The sequence below is a fragment of the Thalassophryne amazonica genome, chromosome 2, assembly GCF_902500255.1.
Source record: "Thalassophryne amazonica chromosome 2, fThaAma1.1, whole genome shotgun sequence".
Lineage (NCBI taxonomy): Eukaryota > Metazoa > Chordata > Actinopteri > Batrachoidiformes > Batrachoididae > Thalassophryne > Thalassophryne amazonica.
The window spans coordinates 22,458,836-22,479,994 of record NC_047104.1 but is presented as its reverse complement, the minus strand read 5'-3'; positions in this window follow the sequence as shown (position 1 = coordinate 22,479,994).

Below are 21,159 nucleotides of genomic sequence, written 5' to 3'. Positions count from 1 at the left end.
ATGTTTCGGACCACAATATAGAGGAATGTGAAATTTTGCAAACAGTCAATCACAAGGGTGACGTGTGGGCAGGCTCGAGGATAGAAGACATCTGTCCTGGGAAGAACTGGAACCACACGATTTCCTCCGCCACCGAACCCGGAGAATACTGGAGCCGCCAAGTTCCGAGTCCCCAGGTGGCCACCGTCTCCGAATGTCGGATCTGGTACTGCTGGCAAGAAGCAGAAACAACAAGATGTGGGTGTGTGCACACCCAGTAACAGCAATGGTGGAGATTCCACCTCCACCTCTCATCCACACTCGTGCAGCTCCTGTCACACAGCACTTATCTGGTGGGGTGTAAAGCGAAGCTGTCGCCGGTCACGCCAATCTCCAGATAGTGCACTCCACAGGAAAAAACAGCTGCAAAAAATGAGTTTACTAGACACAGTTATTTATACGGCTGAGATTGTTACCTTCACAGGTCGATGATATCTCGGCAACGAGGTGGAGATGACGTCCGGGTTTTATGGAGCAGCATGAAGACGTGTTGATGGGTGACAGCTGTCATGAGATGATGAGTGACAGCTGTACGTGGGGGCAGCGCCCTCTCGTGCCTGAAGCCCGCACTCCAGGCAGGGCACCATCTGGTGGTGGTGGGCCAGCAGTACCTCCTCTTCAGGCGGCCCACACAACACATATGGCATATTTGAATTTTGACTGCAAGCAACAGACGGAATATTTTAATTTTGACTGCAATCAATGGACGGAATATTTCATTTTTGACTGCAGTCAACAGACGGAATATTTGAATTTTGACTGTAATCAACAGACGGAATATTTGAATTTTGACTGTAATCAACAGACGGAATATTTTCATTTTGACTGCAATCAACACATGCCATATTTCAATTTTGACGGCAAGCAACAATAGGTGAGTTTAGATTTTTATTCATAACAGATGTTGAATTTCAATTTTAAGTGGAAGATGTATATGGTGTATTTGAATTTTGCCTGCAATCAACACGCGGCATATTTAAATTTTGACTGCAATCAAGAGACTGCATATTTGAATTTTGACTGCAATCAACACATGCCATATTTCAATTTTGACTGCAAGCAACACACAGCATATTTGAATTTTGACTGCAATCAAGAGACCGCATATTTGAATTTTGACTGCAACCAACAGATGGAATATTTGAATTGTGACTGCAGTCATCAGGTGGAATATTTGAATTTTGACTGCAATCAACAGATGGAATATTTGAATTATGACTGCAATCAACAGGCGGAATATTTGAATTTTGACTGCAATCAACAGACTGTTATGTTTCGGACCACAATATAGAGGAATGTGAAATTTTGCAAACAGTCAATCACAAGGGTGACGTGTGGGCAGGCTCGAGGATAGAAGACATCTGTCCTGGGAAGAACTGGAACCACACGATTTCCTCCGCCACCGAACCCGGAGAATACTGGAGCCGCCAAGTTCCGAGTCCCCAGGTGGCCACCGTCTCCGAATGTCGGATCTGGTACTGCTGGCAAGAAGCAGAAACAACAAGATGTGGGTGTGTGCACACCCAGTAACAGCAATGGTGGAGATTCCACCTCCACCTCTCATCCACACTCGTGCAGCTCCTGTCACACAGCACTTATCTGGTGGGGTGTAAAGCGAAGCTGTCGCCGGTCACGCCAATCTCCAGATAGTGCACTCCACAGGAAAAAACAGCTGCAAAAAATGAGTTTACTAGACACAGTTATTTATACGGCTGAGATTGTTACCTTCACAGGTCGATGATATCTCGGCAACGAGGTGGAGATGACGTCCGGGTTTTATGGAGCAGCATGAAGACGTGTTGATGGGTGACAGCTGTCATGAGATGATGAGTGACAGCTGTACGTGGGGGCAGCGCCCTCTCGTGCCTGAAGCCCGCACTCCAGGCAGGGCACCATCTGGTGGTGGTGGGCCAGCAGTACCTCCTCTTCAGGCGGCCCACACAACACATATGGCATATTTGAATTTTGACTGCAATCAACAGATGGAATTTTTGAATTTTGACTGCAATCAACAGACGGAATATTTGAATTTTGACTGCAATCAAAACATGCCATATTTCAATTTTGACTGCAAGCAACAATAGGTGAGTTCAGATTTTTATTCGTAACAACAGATGTTGATTTTCAATTTTAAGGGAAGATGTATATGGTGAATATGAATTTTGACTGCAATCAATAGTCGGCATATATCAATAGACGGCATATTTGAATTTTGACTGCATTCAACACACGTCATATTTCGAGTTTTGACTGCAATCAAGAGACTGCATATTTGAATTTTGACTGCAAGCAACAGGCGAAATATTTGAATTTTGACTGCAATCAACAAACGGCATATTTCAATTCTGACTGCAAGCAACACACGGCATATTTGAATTTTGACTGCAAGCAACAATAGGTGAGTCCACATTTTTATTCCGATCAACAGTAAGTTGAATTTCAATTTTAAGTGGAAGCTGCAGATGGTGAATTTGAATTTTTCCTGCTATCATTAGTCGGCATATTTCAATTTTGACTGCAAGCAACAGACGTCATTTTTGAATTTTGACTGCAAGCAACAGATGGAATATTTGAATTTTGACTACAAAAATAGAACGGCATATTGAATTTTTGAATGCAATCAACAGTTGCAATAGCTGAATTTTGTCTGCAAGCAACAGATGGCATATTTGAATTCTGACTGCAATCAACAGAAGGAATATTTCAATTTTGACTGCAATCAACACATGCCATATTTCAAGTTTAACTGCAAGCAACACACAGCATATTTGAATTTTGACTGCAAGCAACAATAGGTGAGTCCACATTTTTATTCCTATCAACAGTAAGTTGAATTTCAATTTTAAGTGGAAGCTTCAGATGGTGAATTTGACTTTTTACTGCAATCAATAGTCGGCATATTTCAATTTTGACTGCAAGCAACAGACGTCATATTTGAATTTTGACTGCAAGCAACAGATGGAATATTTGAATTTTGACTGCAATCAACACATGCCATATTTCAATTTTGACTGCAAACAACACACACCATATTTGAATTTTGACTGCAAGCCACAATAGGTGAGTTCAGATTTTTATTCCTAACAACAGATATGAGTTTCAATTTTAAATGGAAGATGCATATGGTGAATTTGAATTTTGACTGCAATCAATAGTCGGCATATTTCAATTTTGACAGCGATCAATAGACGGAATATTTGAATTTTGACTGCAATCAATGGACGGCATATTGAATTTTTGACTGCAATCAACAGTTGCAATATTTGAATTTTGACTGCAAGCAACAGATGGCATATTTGAATTTTGACTGCAATCAACACACAGCATATTTGAATTTTTACTGCAATCAAGAGACCGCATATTTGAATTTTTACTACAATCAATGGACGGCATATTGAATTTTTGACTGCAATCAACAGTTGCAATATTTGAATTTTGACTGCAAGCAACAGATGGCATATTTGAATTTTGACTGCAATCACTAGATGGAATATTTCAATTTTGACTTCAATCAACAGATGGAATATTTGAATTTTGACTGCAGTCAACACATTCCGTATTTCAGTTTTGACTGCAAGCAACACACAGCATATTTGAATTTTGACTGCAAACAACAATAGGTGAGTCCACATTTTTATTCCAAACAACAGATGTTGAATTTCAATTTTAAGTGGAAGATGTATTTGGTGAATTTGAATTTTTACTGCAATCAATAGTCGGCATATTTCAGTTTTGACTGCAATCAACACATGGCATATATCAATTTTGACTGCAATCAAGAGACTGCATATTTGAATTTTGACTGCAATCAACAGGCGGCATATTTGAATTTTTACCACAGTCAACATACTGCATATTTGTATTTTGACAGCAATCACCAGATGGAATATTTGAATTTTGACTGCAAGCAGCAGATGGCATATTTGAATTTTGACTGCAATCAACAGGTGGAATATTTGAATTTTGACTGCAATCAACAGATGGCATATTTCAATTCTGACTGCAAGCAACACACGGCATATTTCAATATTGACTGCAAGCAACAATAGGTGAGTCCACATTTTTTTTCCTATCAACAGTAAGTTGAATTTCAATTTTATTTGGAAGCTGCAGATGGTGAATTTGAATTTTTACTGCAATCAATAGTCGGCCTATTTCAATTTTGACTGCAAGCAACAGACGTCATATTTGAATTTTGACTGCAAGCAACAGATGGAATATTTGAATTTTGACTGCAATCAAGAGACGGCATGTTTCATTTTTGACTGCAATCAACAGACGGAATATTTGAATTTTGACTTCAATCAACAATCAATTTTATTTATATAGCGCCAAATCACAACAAACAGTTGCCCCAAGGCGCTTTATATTGTAAGGCAAGGCCATACAATAATTACGTAAAAACCCCAACTGTCAAAACGACCCCCTGTGAGCCAGCACTTGGCGACAGTGGGAAGGAAAAACTCCCTTTTAACAGGAAGAAACCTCCAGCAGAACAGAGAGGGTGTCTGTCTCCCTGATCTGAATTTGGAGCTGGTTCCACAGGAGAGGAGCCTGAAAGCTGAAGGCTCTGCCTCCCATTCTACTCTTACAAACCCTAGGAACTACAAGTAAGCCTGCAGTCTGAAAGCGAAGCGCTCTATTGGGGTGATATAGTACTATGAGGTCCCTAAGATAAGATGGGACCTGATTATTCAAAACCTTATAAGTAAGAAGAAGAATTTTAAATTCTATTCTAGAATTAACAGGAAGCCAATGAAGAGAGGCCAATATGGGTGAGATATGCTCTCTCCTTCTAGTCCCTGTCAGTACTCTAGCTGCAGCATTTTGAATTAACTGAAGGCTTTTCAGGGAACTTTTCTGTACTATGATAAATTCTAAAACCTGACTGAAACTCTTCAAATAGACCATTCCTCTGCAGATGATCAGTTAGCTGTTTTACAACTACCCTTTCAAGAATTTTTGAGAGAAAAGGAAGGTTGGAGATTGGCCTATAATTAGCTAAGATAGCTGGGTCAAGTGATGGCTTTTTAAGTAATGGTTTAATTACTGCCACCTTAAAAGCCTGTGGTACCTAGCCAACTAATAAAGATAGATTGATCATATTTAAGATCGAAGCATTAAATAATGGTAGGGCTTCCTTGAGCAGCCTGGTAGGAATGGGGTCTAATAGACATGTTGATGGTTTGGATGAAGTAACTAATGAAAATAACTCAGACAGAACAATCGGCGAGAAAGAGTCTAACCAAATACCGGCATCACTGAAAGCAGCCAAAGATAACGATACGTCTTTGGGATGGTTATGAGTAATTTTTTCTCTAATAGTTAAAATTTTATTAGCAAAGAAAGTCATGAAGTCATTACTAGTTAAAGTTAAAGGAATACTCAGCTCAATAGAGCTCTGACTCTTTATCAGCCTGGCTACAGTGCTGAAAAGAAACCTGGGTTTGTTCTTATTTTCTTCAATTAGTGATGAGTAGAAAGATGTCCTAGCTTTACAGAGGGCTTTTTTATAGAGCAACAGGCTCTTTTTCCAGGCTAAGTGAAGATCTTCTAAATTAGTGAGACGCCATTTCCTCTCCAACTTACGGGTTATCTGCTTTAAGCTGCGAGTTTGTGAGTTATACCACGGAGTCAGGCACTTCTGATTTAAAGCTCTCTTTTTCAGAGGAGCTACAGCATCCAAAGTTGTCTTCAATGAGGATGTAAAACTATTGACGAGATACTCTATCACACTTACAGAGTTTAGGTAGCTACTCTGCACTGTGTTGGTATATGGCATTAGAGAACATAAAGAAGGAATCATATCCTTAAACCTAGTTACAGCGCTTTCTGAAAGACTTCTAGTGTAATGAAACTTATTCCCCACTGCTGGGTAGTCCATCAGAGTAAATGTAAATGTTATTAAGAAATTATCAGACAGAAGGGAGTTTTCAGGGAATACTGTTAAGTCTTCAATTTCCATACCATAAGTCAGAACAAGATCTAAGATATGATTAAAGTGGTGGGTGGACTCATTTACATTTTGAGCAAAGCCAATTGAGTCTAATAATAGATTAAATGCAGTGTTGAGGCTGTCATTCTCAGCATCTGTGTGGATGTTAAAATCGCCCACTATAATTATCTTATCTGAGCTAAGCACTAAGTCAGACAAAAGGTCTGAAAATTCACAGAGAAACTCACAGTAACGACCAGGTGGACGATAGATAACAACAAATAAAACTGGTTTTTGGGACTTCCAATTTGGATGGACAAGACTAAGAGTCAAGCTTTCAAATGAATTAAAGCTCTGTCTGGGTTTTTGATTAATTAATAAGCTGGAATGGAAGATTGCTGCTAATCCTTTGCCTCGGCCCGTGCTACGAGCATTCTGGCAGTTAGTGTGACTCGGGGGTGTTGACTCATTTAAACTAACATATTCATCCTGCTGTAACCAGGTTTCTGTAAGGCAGAATAAATCAATATGTTGATCAATTATTATATCATTTACTAACAGGGACTTAGAAGAGAGAGACCTAATGTTTAATAGACCACATTTAACTGTTTTAGTCTGTGGTGCAGTTGAAGGTGCTATATTATTTTTTCTTTTTGAATTTTTATGCTTAAATATATTTTTGCTGGTTATTGGTAGTCTGGGAGCAGGCACCGTCTCTACGGGGATGGGGTAATGAGGGGATGGCAGGGGGAGAGAAGCTGCAGAGAGGTGTGTAAGACTACAACTCTGCTTCCTGGTCCCAACCCTGGATAGTCACGGTTTGGAGGATTTAAGAAAATTGGCCAGATTTCTAGAAATGAGAGCTGCTCCATCCAAAGTGGGATGGATGCCGTCTCTCCTAACAAGACCAGGTTTTCCCCAGAAGCTTTGCCAATTATCTATGAAACCCACCTCATTTTTTGGACACCACTCAGACAGCCAGCAATTCAAGGAGAACATGCGGCTAAACATGTCACTCCCGGTCCGATTGGGGAGGGGCCCAGAGAAAACTACAGAGTCCGACATTGTTTTTGCAAAGTTACACACCGATTCAATGTTAATTTTAGTGACCTCCGATTGGCGTAACCGGGTGTCATTACTGCCGACGTGAATTACAATCTTACCAAATTTACGCTTAGCCTTAGCCAGCAGTTTCAAATTTCCTTCAATGTCGCCTGCTCTGGCCCCCGGAAGACAATTGACTATGGTTGCTGGTGTCGCTAACTTCACGTTTCTCAAAACAGAGTCGCCAATAACCAGAGTTTGATCCTCGGCGGGTGTGTCGTCGAGTGGGGAAAAATGGTTAGAAATGTGAACGGGTTGGCGGTGTACACTAGGCTTCTGTTTAGGGCTACGCTTCCTCCTCACAGTCACCCAGTCGGCCTGCTTTCCCGGCTGCTCGGGATCTGCCAGAGGGAAACTAACGGCGGCTAAGCTACCTTGGTTCGCACCGACTACAGGGGCCTGGCTAGCTGTAGAATTTTCCACGGTGCGGAGCCGAGTCTCCAATTCGCCCAGCCTGGCCTCCAAAGGTACGAATAAGCTACACTTATTACAAGTACCATTGCTGCTAAAGGAGGCCGAGGAATAACTAAACATTTCACACCCAGAGCAGAAAAGTGCAGGAGAGACAGGAGAAACTGCCATGCTAAACCGGCTAAGAGCTAGTAGCTGTGATAAGCTAGCGGATTCCTAAAAACACACAAAGTGAATAATGTGTAAATAATTTAGAGGTGATTCAGCAGAGGGAGTGCTTTAGTTAAGGCACGTGAAGATTACACTGTGAAACAAATTGTTATCTAGTTAACTAGATCAATCTAACTGGGCAGATTAAACAGCTAATAGATACAGCAAAACACCGCTGTGCTCTGGAACAGGAAGTGATACAATACCGCAGTGAGAGCCAACCACCAAATATTCCGTCAACAGACGGAATATTTGAATTGTGACTGCAATCAACACATGCCATATTTCAGTTTTGACGGCAACAATAGGTGAATCCACATTTTTATTCATATCAACAGTAAGTTGAATTTCAATTTTAAGTGGAAGCTGCAGATGTTGAATTTGAATTTTGACTGCAATCAATAGTCGGCCTATTTCAATTTTGACGACAATCAATAGATGGCATATTTGAGTATTGACTGCAGTCAACACACGGCATATTTCAATTTTGACTGCAATCAAGAGACCACATATTTCACTTTTGACTGCAAGCAACAATAGGGAAGTCCACATTTTTACTCCTATCAACAGTAAGTTGAATTTCAATTTTAATTGGAAGCTGCAGATGTTGAATTTGAATTTTTACTGCAATCAATAGTCGGCCTATTTCAATTGTGACTGCAAGCAACAGACGTCATATTTGAATTTTGACTGCAAGCAACAGACTTAATATTTGAATTTTGACTGCAGTCAACACACGGCATATTTCAATTTTGACTGCAATCAAGAGACCGCGTATTTCACTTTTGACTGCAAGCAACAATAGGCAAGTCCACATTTTTACTCCTATCAACAGTAAGTTGCATTTCAATTTTAAGTGGAAGCTGCAGATGTTGAATTTGAATTTTTACTGCAATCAATAGTCGGCCTATTTCAATTTTGACTGCAAGAAACAGACGTCATATTTGAATTTTGACTGCAAGCAACAGACGTAATATTTGAATTTTGTCTACAATCAAGAGACGGAATATTTGAATTTTGACTGCAATCAACACATGCCATATTTCAATTTTGACGGCAAGCAACAATAGGTGAGTTCAGATTTTTATTCCTAACAACAGATGTTGAATTTCAATTTTAAGTGGAAGATGTACATGGTGAATTTGAATTTTGACTGCAATCAATAGTCGGCATATTTCAATTTTGACCGCAGTCAATAGACGGCATATTTGAATTTTGACTGCAATCAACACACGGCACATTTTGAGTTTTGACTGCATTCAAGAGACTGCATATTTTAATTTTGACTGCAAGCAACAGGTGGAAGATTTCAATTTTGATTGCAGTCAACAGGCGGAATATTTGAATTTTGACTGCAATCAACACACGGCATATTGAATTTTGACTGCAAGCAACAATAGGTTAGTCCACATTTTTATTCCTATCAACAGTAAGTTGAATATCAATTTTAAGTGGAAGCTTCAGATGGTGAATTTGAATTTTTGCTGCAGTCAATAGTCGGCATAATTCAGTTTTGACTGCAATCAACAGTTGGAATATTTGAATTTGACTGCAATCAACACACAGCATATTTGAATTTTAACTGCAATCAAGAGACTGCATATTTCACTTTTGACTGCAAGCAACAATAGGGAAGTCCACATTTTTACTCCTATCAACAGTAAGTTGAATTTCAATTTTAAGTGGAAGCTGCAGATGTTGAATTTGAATTTTTACTGCAATCAATAGTCGGCCTATTTCAATTGTGACTGCAAGAAACAGACGTCATATTTGAATTTTGACTGCAAGCAACAGATGTAATATTTGAATTTTGACTACAATCAAGAGACGGAATATTTGAATTTTGACTGCAATCAACACATGCCATATTTCAATTTTGAAGGCAAGCAACAATAGGTGAGTTCAGATTTTTATTCCTAACAACAGATGTTGAATTTCAATTTTAAGTGGAAGATGTACATGGTGAATTTGAATTTTGACTGCAATCAATAGTAGGCATATTTCAATTTTGACCGCAGTCAATAGACGGCATATTTGAATTTTGACTGCAATCAACACACGGCACATTTCGAGTTTTGACTGCATTCAAGAGACTGCATATTTTAATTTTGACTGCAAGCAACAGGTGGAAGATTTCAATTTTGATTGCAGTCAACAGGCGGAATATTTCAATTCTGACTGCAAGCAACAATAGGTTAGTCCACATTTTTATTCCTATCAACAGTAAGTTGAATATCAATTTTAAGTGGAAGCTTCAGATGGTGAATTTGAATTTTTACTGCAGTCAATAGTCGGCATAATTCAATTTTGACTGCAATCAACAGTTGGAATATTTGAATTTGACTGCAATCAACACAATTTGTATTTTGACTGCAATCAAGAGACCGCATATTTCAGTTTTGACTGCAACAGTAGGTGAGTCCACATTTATCAACAGTAAGTTGAATTTCAATTTTAATTGGAAGCTACGGATGGTGAATTTGAATTTTTACTGCTATCAGACGTCGGCATATTTCAATTTTCACTGCAAGCAACAGACGGAATATTTTAATTTTGACTGCAATCAATGGACGGAATATTTCATTTTTGACTGCAATGGACGGAATATTTCATTTTTGACTGCAATCAACAGTTGCAATATTTGAATTTTGACTGCAAGCAACAGATGGAATATTTGAATTTTGACTGCAATCAACAGTTGCAATATTTGAATTTTGACTGCAAGACACAGGTGGCATATTTGAATTTTGACTGCAATCAGCAGATGGAATATTTGAATTTTGACTGCAATCAACCAATGCCATATTTCAATTTTGACGGTAAGCAACAATAGGTGAGTTCAGATATTTATTCCTAACAACAGATGTTGAATTTCAATTTTAAGTGGACGATGTATATGGTGAAATTGAATTTTAACTGCAATCAACAGAAGGAATATTTGAATTTTGACTGCAATCAACATATGCCATACTTCAGTTTTGACTGCAAACAACACACTGCATATTTGAATTTTGACTACAATCAATGGACGGCATATTTAATTTTTGACTGCAATCAACAGTTGCAATATTTGAATTTTGACTGCAAGACACAGATGGCATATTTGAATTTTGACTGCAATCAGCAGATGGAATATTTGAATTTTAACTGCAATCAACATATGCCATACTTCAATTTTGACTGCAAACAACACACAGCATATTTGAATTTTGACTACAATCAATGGACGGCATATTTAATTTTTGACTGCAATCAACAGTTGCAATATTTGAATTTTGACTGCAAGACACAGATGGCATATTTGAATTTTGACTGGAATCAGCAGATGGAATATTTGAATTTTGACTGCAATCAACAGACGGAATATTTGAATTTTGACTGCAATCGACAAACGGCAAATTTCAATTCTGACTGCAAGCAACACACGGCATATTGAATTTTGACTGCAAGCAACAATAGGTGAGTCCACATTTTTATTCCTATCAACAGTAAGTTGAATATCAATTTTAAGTGGAAGCTTCAGATGGTGAATTTGAATTTTTACTGCAGTCAATAGTCGGCATAATTCAATTTTGACTGCAATCAACAGTTGGAATATTTGAATTTGAGTGCAATCAACACACAGCATATTTGAATTTTAACTGCAAGCAACAATAGGTGAATCCACATTTTTATTCATATCAACAGTAAGTTGAATTTCAATTTTAAGTGGAAGCTGCAGATGTTGAATTTGAATTTTGACTGCAATCAATAGTCGGCCTATTTCAATTTTGACGGCAATCAATAGATGGCATATTTGAGTATTGACTGCAGTCAACACACGGCATATTTCAATTTTGACTGCAATCAAGAGACTGCATATTTCACTTTTGACTGCAAGCAACAATAGGGAAGTCCACATTTTTACTCCTATCAACAGTAAGTTGAATTTCAATTTTAAGTGGAAGCTGCAGATGTTGAATTTGAATTTTTACTGCAATCAATAGTCGGCCTATTTCAATTGTGACTGCAAGAAACAGACGTCATATTTGAATTTTGACTGCAAGCAACAGATGTAATATTTGAATTTTGACTACAATCAAGAGACGGAATATTTGAATTTTGACTGCAATCAACACATGCCATATTTCAATTTTGACGGCAAGCAACAATAGGTGAGTTCAGATTTTTATTCCTAACAACAGATGTTGAATTTCAATTTTAAGTGGAAGATGTACATGGTGAATTTGAATTTTGACTGCAATCAATAGTCGGCATATTTCAATTTTGACCACAGTCAATAGACGGCATATTTGAATTTTGACTGCAATCAACACACGGCACATTTCGAGTTTTGACTGCATTCAAGAGACTGCATATTTTAATTTTGACTGCAAGCAACAGGTGGAAGATTTCAATTTTGATTGCAGTCAACAGGCGGAATATTTCAATTCTGACTGCAAGCAACAAACGGCATATTGAATTTTGACTGCAGTCAATAGTCGGCATAATTCAATTTTGACTGCAATCAACAGTTGGAATATTTGAATTTGACTGCAATCAACACACAGCATATTTGTATTTTGACTGCAATCAAGAGACCGCATATTTCAGTTTTGACTGCAACAGTAGGTGAGTCCACATTTATCAACAGTAAGTTGAATTTCAATTTTAATTGGAAGCTACGGATGGTGAATTTGAATTTTTACTGCTATCAGACGTCGGCATATTTAAATTTTCACTGCAAGCAACAGATGTCATATTTCAATTTTCACTGCAAGCAACAGACGGAATATTTTAATTTTGACTGCAATCAATGGACGGAATATTTCATTTTTGACTGCAATGGACGGAATATTTCATTTTTGACTGCAATCAACAGTTGCAATATTTGAATTTTGACTGCAAGCAACAGATGGAATATTTGAATTTTGACTGCAAGCAACAGATGGAATATTTGAATTTTGACTGCCATCAACAGAGGGAATGTCTGAATTTTGACTGCAATCAACATATGCCATATTTCAATTTTGACTGCAAACAACACACAGCATATTTGAATTTTGACTACAATCAATGGACGGCATATTTAATTTTTGACTGCAATCAACAGTTGCAATATTTGAATTTTGACTGCAAGACACAGATGGCATATTTGAATTTTGACTGCAATCAGCAGATGGAATATTTGAATTTTGACTGCAATCAACAGACGGAATATTTGAATTTTGACTGCAATCGACAAACGGCATATTTCAATTCTGACTGCAAGCAACACACGGCATATTGATTTTTGACTGCAAGCAACAATAGGTGAGTCCACATTTTTATTCCTATCAACAGTAAGTTGAATATCAATTTTAAGTGGAAGCTTCAGATGGTGAATTTGAATTTTTACTGCAGTCAATAGTCGGCATAATTCAATTTTGACTGCAATCAACAGTTGGAATATTTGAATTTGAGTGCAATCAACACACAGCATATTTGTATTTTGACTGCAATCAAGAGACCGCATATTTCAGTTTTGACTGCAAGCAACGATAGGTGAGTCCACATTTATTAACAGTAAGTTGAATTTCAATTTTAAGTGGAAGCTACGGATGGTGAATTTGAATTTTTACTGATATCAGACGTCGGCATATTTGAATTTTCACTGCAAGCAACAGACGTCATATTTCAGTTTTCACTGCAAGCAACAGACGGAATATTTTAATTTTGACTGCAATCAATGGACGGAATATTTCATTTTTGACTGCAATCAACAGTTGCAATATTTGAATTTTGACTGCCATCAATAGATGGAATATTTGAATTTTGACTGCCATCAACAGAGGGAATATTTGAATTTTGACTGCAATCAACATACGTCATATTTCAATTTTGACTGCAGACAACACACAGCATATTTGAATTTTGACTACAATCAATGGACGGGATATTTAATTTTTGACTGCAATCAACAGTTGCAATATTTGAATTTTGACTGCAAGACACAGGTAGCATATTTGAATTTTGACTGCAATCAGCAGATGGAATATTTGAATTTTGACTGCAATCAACACATGCCATATTTCAATTTTGACAGTAAGCAACAATAGGTGAGTTCAGATATTTATTCCTAACAGATGTTGAATTTCAATTTTAAGTGGACGATGTATATGGTGAAATTGAATTTTAACTGCAATCAACAGAAGGAATATTTGAATTTTGACTGCAATCAACATATGCCATACTTCAGTTTTGACTGCAAACAACACACTGCATATTTGAATTTTGACTGCAAGCAACAATAGGTGAATCCACATTTTTATTCCTATCAACAGTAAGTTGAATTTCAATTTTAAGTAGACGATGTATATGGTGAAATTGAATTTTGACTGCAATCAACAGGCGGCATATTTGAATTTTGACTGCAGTCAATACTCTGCATGTTTGTATTTTGACTGTAATCAACAGATGGAATATTTGAATTTTGACTGCAATCAACAGGTGGAATATTTGAATTTTGACTGCAATCAACAGGTGGAATATTTGAATTTTGACTGCAATCAACAGAGGGCATATTTCAATTCTGACTGGAAGCAAGACACGGCATATTTGAATTTTGACTGCAAGCAACAGACGGAATATTTGTATTTTGACTGCAATCAACAGATGGAATATTTGAATTTTGACTGCAATCATATTTCAATTTTGACTTCAATCAATAGTAGGCATATTTCAATTTTGACGGCAATCAATAGACGGCATATTTGAATTTTGACTGCAATCAACACATGGAATATTTCGAGTTTTGACTGCAATCAAGAGACTGCATATTTGAATTTTGACTGCAAGCAACAGATGGCATATTTGAATTTTGACTGCAATTAGCAGGCGGAATATTTGAATTTTGACTGCAGTCAACAGGCAGAATATTTGAATTTTGACTGCAATCAACAATAGGTGAGTCCACATTTTTATTCCGATCAACAAGGTGAATTTGAATTTTTACTGCAAGCAACAGACGTCATATTTCAGTTTTCACTGCAAGCAACAGACGGAATATTTTAATTTTGACTGCAATCAATGGACGGAATATTTCATTTTTGACTGCAATCAACAGTTGCAATATTTGAATTTTGACTGCCATCAATAGATGGAATATTTGAATTTTGACTGCCATCAACAGAGGGAATATTTGAATTTTGACTGCAATCAACATATGTCATATTTCAATTTTGACTGCAGACAACACACAGCATATTTGAATTTTGACTACAATCAATGGACGGGATATTTAATTTTTGACTGCAATCAACAGTTGCAATATTTGAATTTTGACTGCAAGACACAGGTAGCATATTTGAATTTTGACTGCAATCAGCAGATGGAATATTTGAATTTTGACTGCAATCAACACATGCCATATTTCAATTTTGACAGTAAGCAACAATAGGTGAGTTCAGATATTTATTCCTAACAACAGATGTTGAATTTCAATTTTAAGTGGACGATGTATATGGTGAAATTGAATTTTAACTGCAATCAACAGAAGGAATATTTGAATTTTGACTGCAATCAACATATGCCATACTTCAGTTTTGACTGCAAACAACACACTGCATATTTGAATTTTGACTGCAAGCAACAATAGGTGAATCCACATTTTTATTCCTATCAACAGTAAGTTGAATTTCAATTTAAGTAGACGATGTATATGGTGAAATTGAATTTTGACTGCAATCAACAGGCGGCATATTTGAATTTTGACTGCAGTCAATACTCTGCATGTTTGTATTTTGACTGTAATCAACAGATGGAATATTTGAATTTTGACTGCAATCAACAGGTGGAATATTTGAATTTTGACTGCAATCAACAGGTGGAATATTTGAATTTTGACTGCAATCAACAGAGGGCATATTTCAATTCTGACTGGAAGCAAGACACGGCATATTTGAATTTTGACTGCAAGCAACAGACGGAATATTTGTATTTTGACTGCAATCAACAGATGGAATATTTGAATTTTGACTGCAATCATATTTCAATTTTGACTTCAATCAATAGTAGGCATATTTCAATTTTGACGGCAATCAATAGACGGCATATTTGAATTTTGACTGCAATCAACACATGGCATATTTCGAGTTTTGACTGCAATCAAGAGACTGCATATTTGAATTTTGACTGCAAGCAACAGATGGCATATTTGAATTTTGACTGCAATTAGCAGGCGGAATATTTGAATTTTGACTGCAGTCAACAGGCAGAATATTTGAATTTTGACTGCAATCAACAATAGGTGAGTCCACATTTTTATTCCGATCAACAAGGTGAATTTGAATTTTTACTGCAATCAATAGTCTGCATGAATTTTGACTGCAGTCAACACACAGCATATTTGAATTTTGACTACATTCAACAGACGGAATATTTGAATTTTACTGCAAGCAACAGACAGCATATTTGAATTTTGACCACAATCAACATACGGCATATTTGTATTTCAGTGAACTTTGAACAGATCTATTCAGTGAACAGATGGAATATTTGAATTTTGACAGCAAGCAACAGATGGAATATTTGAAATTTGACTGCAAGCAACAGACAGCATATTTGAATTTTGACCACAATCAACATACGGCATATTTATATTTTGACTTCAATCAACAGATTGAATATTTGAATTTTGACTCCAAGCAACAGATGGCATATTTGAATTTTGACTGCAATCAACAGATGGAATACTTGAATTTTGACTGCAATCAACAGATGGAATATTTGAATTTTGACTGCAATCATATTTCAATTTTGACTGCAATCAATAGTAGGCATATTTCAATTTTGACGGCAATCAATAGACGGCATATTTGAATTTTGACTGCAATCAACACACGGCATATTTCGAGTTTTGACTACAATCAAGAGACTGCATATTTGAATTTTGACTGCAAGCAACAGATGGCATATTTGAATTTTGACTGCAATTAGCAGGCGGAATATTTGAATTTTGACTGCAGTCAACAGGCAGAATATTTGAATTTTGACTGCAATCAACAATAGGTGAGTCCACATTTTTATTCCGATCAACAAGGTGAATTTGAATTTTTACTGCAATCAATAGTCTGCATATTTCAATTTTGAGTGCAATCAACATTTGGAATATTTGAATTTTGACTGCAGTCAACACACAGCATATTTGAATTTTGACTACATTCAACAGACGGAATATTAGAATTTTACTGCAAGCAACAGACAGCATATTTGAATTTTGACCACAATCAACATACGGCATATTTGTATTTCAGTGAACAGATCTATTCAGTGAACAGATGGAATATTTGAATTTTGACTGCAAGCAACAGATGGCATATTTGAATTTTTACTCCAATCCACACTAGGTGAGTTCAGATTTTTATTACAAACAACAGATGTTGAATTTCAGTTTTAAGTGGAAGATGCATATGGTGAATTTGAATTTTGACTGCAATCAAGAGATGGCATATTTCATTTTTGACTGCAATCAACACATTCCACATTTCAATTTTGAGGGCAAGCAACAATAGGTGAGTTCAGATTTTTATTCCTAACAACAGATGTTGAATTTTGAATTTTGACTGCAGTCAACAGGCGGCATATTTGAATTTTGACCGCAGTCAACATACGGCATGTTTGTATTTTGACTGTAATCAACAGGTGGAATATTTGAATTTTGACTCCAATCAACAGACGGCATATTTGAATTTTGACTGCAAGCAACAATAGGTGAGTCCACATTTTTATTCCTATCAACAGTAAGTTGATTATCAGTTTTAAGTGGAAGCTGCAGATGGTGAATTTGAATTTTTACTGCAATCAATAGTCGGCATATTTCAATTTTGACTGCAAGCAACAAGCAGAATATTTGTATTTTGACTGCAATCAACAGATGGAATATTTGAAATTTGACTGCAATCATATTTCAATTTTGACTGCAATCAACAGTTGGAATATTTGAATTTTGACTGCAGTCAACACACAGCATATTTGAATTTTGATTACAGTCAACAGACGGAATATTTGAATTTTGACTGCAATCAACAGACGGCATATTTGAATTTTGACTGCAAGCAACAATAAGTGAGTCCACATTTTTATTCCTCAATCAATCAATCAATCAACTTTTTTCTTGTATAGCGCCAAATCACAACAAACAGTTGCCCCAAGGCGCTCCACATTGCAAGGCAAGGCCATACAATAATTATGAAACACAGTCTACGTCTAAAGCAACATAACCAAGGGATGGTCCAGGGTCACCCGATCCAGCCCTAACTATAAGCCTTAGCGAAATGGAAAGTTTTAAGCCTAATCTTAAAAGTAGAGAGGGTATCTGTCTCCCTGATCTGAATTGGGAGCTGGTTCCACAGGAGAGGAGCCTGAAAGCTGAAGGCTCTGCCTCCCATTCTACTCTTACAAACCCTAGGAACTACAAGTAAGCCCGCAGTCTGAGAGCGAAGCGCTCTAATGGGGTAATATGGTACTATGAGGTCCCTAAGATAAGATGGGACCTGATTATTCAAAACCTTATAAGTAAGAAGAAGAATTTTAAATTCTATTCTAGCATTAACAGGAAGCCAATGAAGGGAGGCCAACACGGGTGAGATATGCTCTCTCCTGCTAGTCCCCGTCAGTACTCTAGCTGCAGCATTCTGAACCAACTGAAGGCTTTTTAGGGAACTTTTAGGACAACCTGATAATAATGAATTACAATAGTCCAGCCTAGAGGAAACAAATGCATGAATTAGTTTTTCAGCATCACTCTGAGACAAGACCTTTCTGATTTTAGAGATATTGCGTAAATGCAAAAAGGCAGTCCTACATATTTGTTTAATATGCGCTTTGAATGACATATCCTGATCAAAAATAACTCCAAGATTTCTCACAGTATTACCAGAGATCAGGGAAATGCCATCCAGAGTAACGATCTGGTTAGACACCATGCTTCTAAGATTTGTGGGGCCAAGTACAATAACTTCAGTTTTATCTGAGTTTAAAAGCAGGAAATTAGAGGTCATCCATGTCTTTATGTCTGTAAGACAATCCTGCAGTTTAGCTAGTTGGTGAGTATCCTCTGGCTTCATGGATAGATAAAGCTGGGTATCATCTGCGTAACAATGAAAATTTAAGCAATACCGTCTAATAATACTGCCCAAGGGAAGCATGTATAAAGTGAATAAAATTGGTCCTAGCACAGAACCTTGTGGAACTCCATAATTAACTTTAGTCTGTGAAGAAGATTCCCCATTTACATGAACAAACTGTAATCTATTAGACAAATATGATTCAAACCACCGCAGCGCAATGCCTTTAATACCTATGACATGCTCTAATCTCTGTAATAAAATTTTATGGTCAACAGTATCAAAAGCAGCACTGAGGTCCAACAGAACAAGCACAGAGATAAGTCCACTGTCCGAAGCCATAAGAAGATCATTTGTAACCTTCACTAATGCTGTTTCTGTACTATGATGAATTCTAAAACCTGACTGAAACTCTTCAAATAGACCATTCCTCTGCAGGTGATCAGTTAGCTGTTTTACAACTACCCTCTCAAGAATCTTTGAGAGAAAAGGAAGGTTGGAGATTGGCCTATAATTAGCTAAGATAGCTGGGTCAAGTGATGGCTTTTTAAGTAATGGTTTAATTACTGCCACCTTAAAGGCCTGTGGTACATAACCAACTAACAAAGATAGATTGATCATATTTAAGATTGAAGCATTAAATAATGGTAGGACTTCCTTGAGTAGCCTGGCAGGAATGGGGTCTAATAAGCATGTTGATGGTTTGGATGAAGTAACTAATGAAAATAACTCAGACAGAACAATCGGAGAGAAAGAGTCTAACCAAATACCGGCATCACTGAAAGCAGCCAAAGATAACGATACATCTTTGGGATGGTTATGAGTAATTTTTTCTCTAATAGTCAAAATTTTGTTAGCAAAGAAAGTCATGAAGTCATTACTAGTTAAAGTTAATGGAATACTCAGCTCAATAGAGCTCTGACTCTTTGTCAGCCTGGCTACAATGCTGAAAAGAAACCTGGGGTTGTTCTTATTTTCTTCAATTAGTGATGAGTAGAAAGATGTCCTAGCTTCACGAAGGGCTTTCTTATAGAGCAACAAACTCTTTTTCCAGGCTAAGTGAAGATCTTCTAAATTAGTGAGACGCCATTTCCTCTCCAACTTACGGGTTATCTGCTTTAAGCTACGAGTTTGTGAGTTATACCACGGAGTCAGACACTTCTGATTTAAAGCTCTCTTTTTCAGAGGAGCTACAGCATCCAAAGTTGTCTTCAATGAGGATGTAAAACTATTGACAAGATACTCTAACTCCCTTACAGAGTTTAGGTAGCTACTCTGCTCTGTGTTGGTATATGACATTAGAGAACATAAAGAAGGAATCATATCCTTAAACCTAGTTACAGCGCTTTCTGAAAGACTTCTAGTGTAATGAAACTTATTCCCCACTGCAGGGTAGTCCATCAGGGTAAATGTAAATGTTATTAAAAAATGATCAGACAAAAGGGAGTTTTCAGGGAATACTGTTAAGTCTTCTATTTCCATACCATAAGTCAGAACAAGATCTAAAATATGATTAAAGTGGTGGGTGGACTCATTTACTTTTTGAGCAAAGCCGATAGAGTCTAATAATAGATTAAATGCAGTGTTGAGGCTGTCATTCTCAGCATCTGTGTGGATGTTAAAGTCGCCCACTATAATTATCTTATCTGAGCTAAGCACTAAGTCAGACAAAAGGTCTGAAAATTCACAGAGAAACTCACAGTAACGACCAGGTGGACGATAGATAATAACAAATAAAACTGGTTTTTGGGACTTCCAATTTGGATGGACAAGACTAAGATACAAGCTTTCAAATGAATTAAAGCTCTGTCTAGGTTTTTGATTAATTAATAAGCTGGAATGGAAGATTGCTGCTAATCCTCCGCCCCGGCCCGTGCTACGAGCATTCTGACAGTTAGTGTGACTCGGGGGTGTTGACTCATTTAAACTAACATATTCATCCTGCTGTAACCAAGTTTCTGTTAGGCAGAATAAATCAATACGTTGATCAATTATTATATCATTTACCAACAGGGACTTAGAAGAAAGAGACCTAATGTTTAATAGACCACATTTAACTGTTTTAGTCTGTGGTGCAATTGAAGGTGCTATATTATTTTTTCTTTTTGAATTTTTATGCTTAAATAGATTTTTGCTAGTTATTGGTGGTCTGGGAGCAGGCACCGTCTCTATGGGGATGGGGCAACGAGGGGATGGCAGGGGGAGAGAAGCTGCAGAGAGGTGTATAAGACCACAGCTCTGCCTCCTGGTCCCAACGCTAGACAGTCACAGTTTGGAGGATCCCAAAAAATTGGCCAGATTTCTAGAAATGAGAGCTGCTCCCTCTAAAGTGGGATGGATGCCGTCTCTCCTAACAAGACCAGGTTTTCCCCAGAA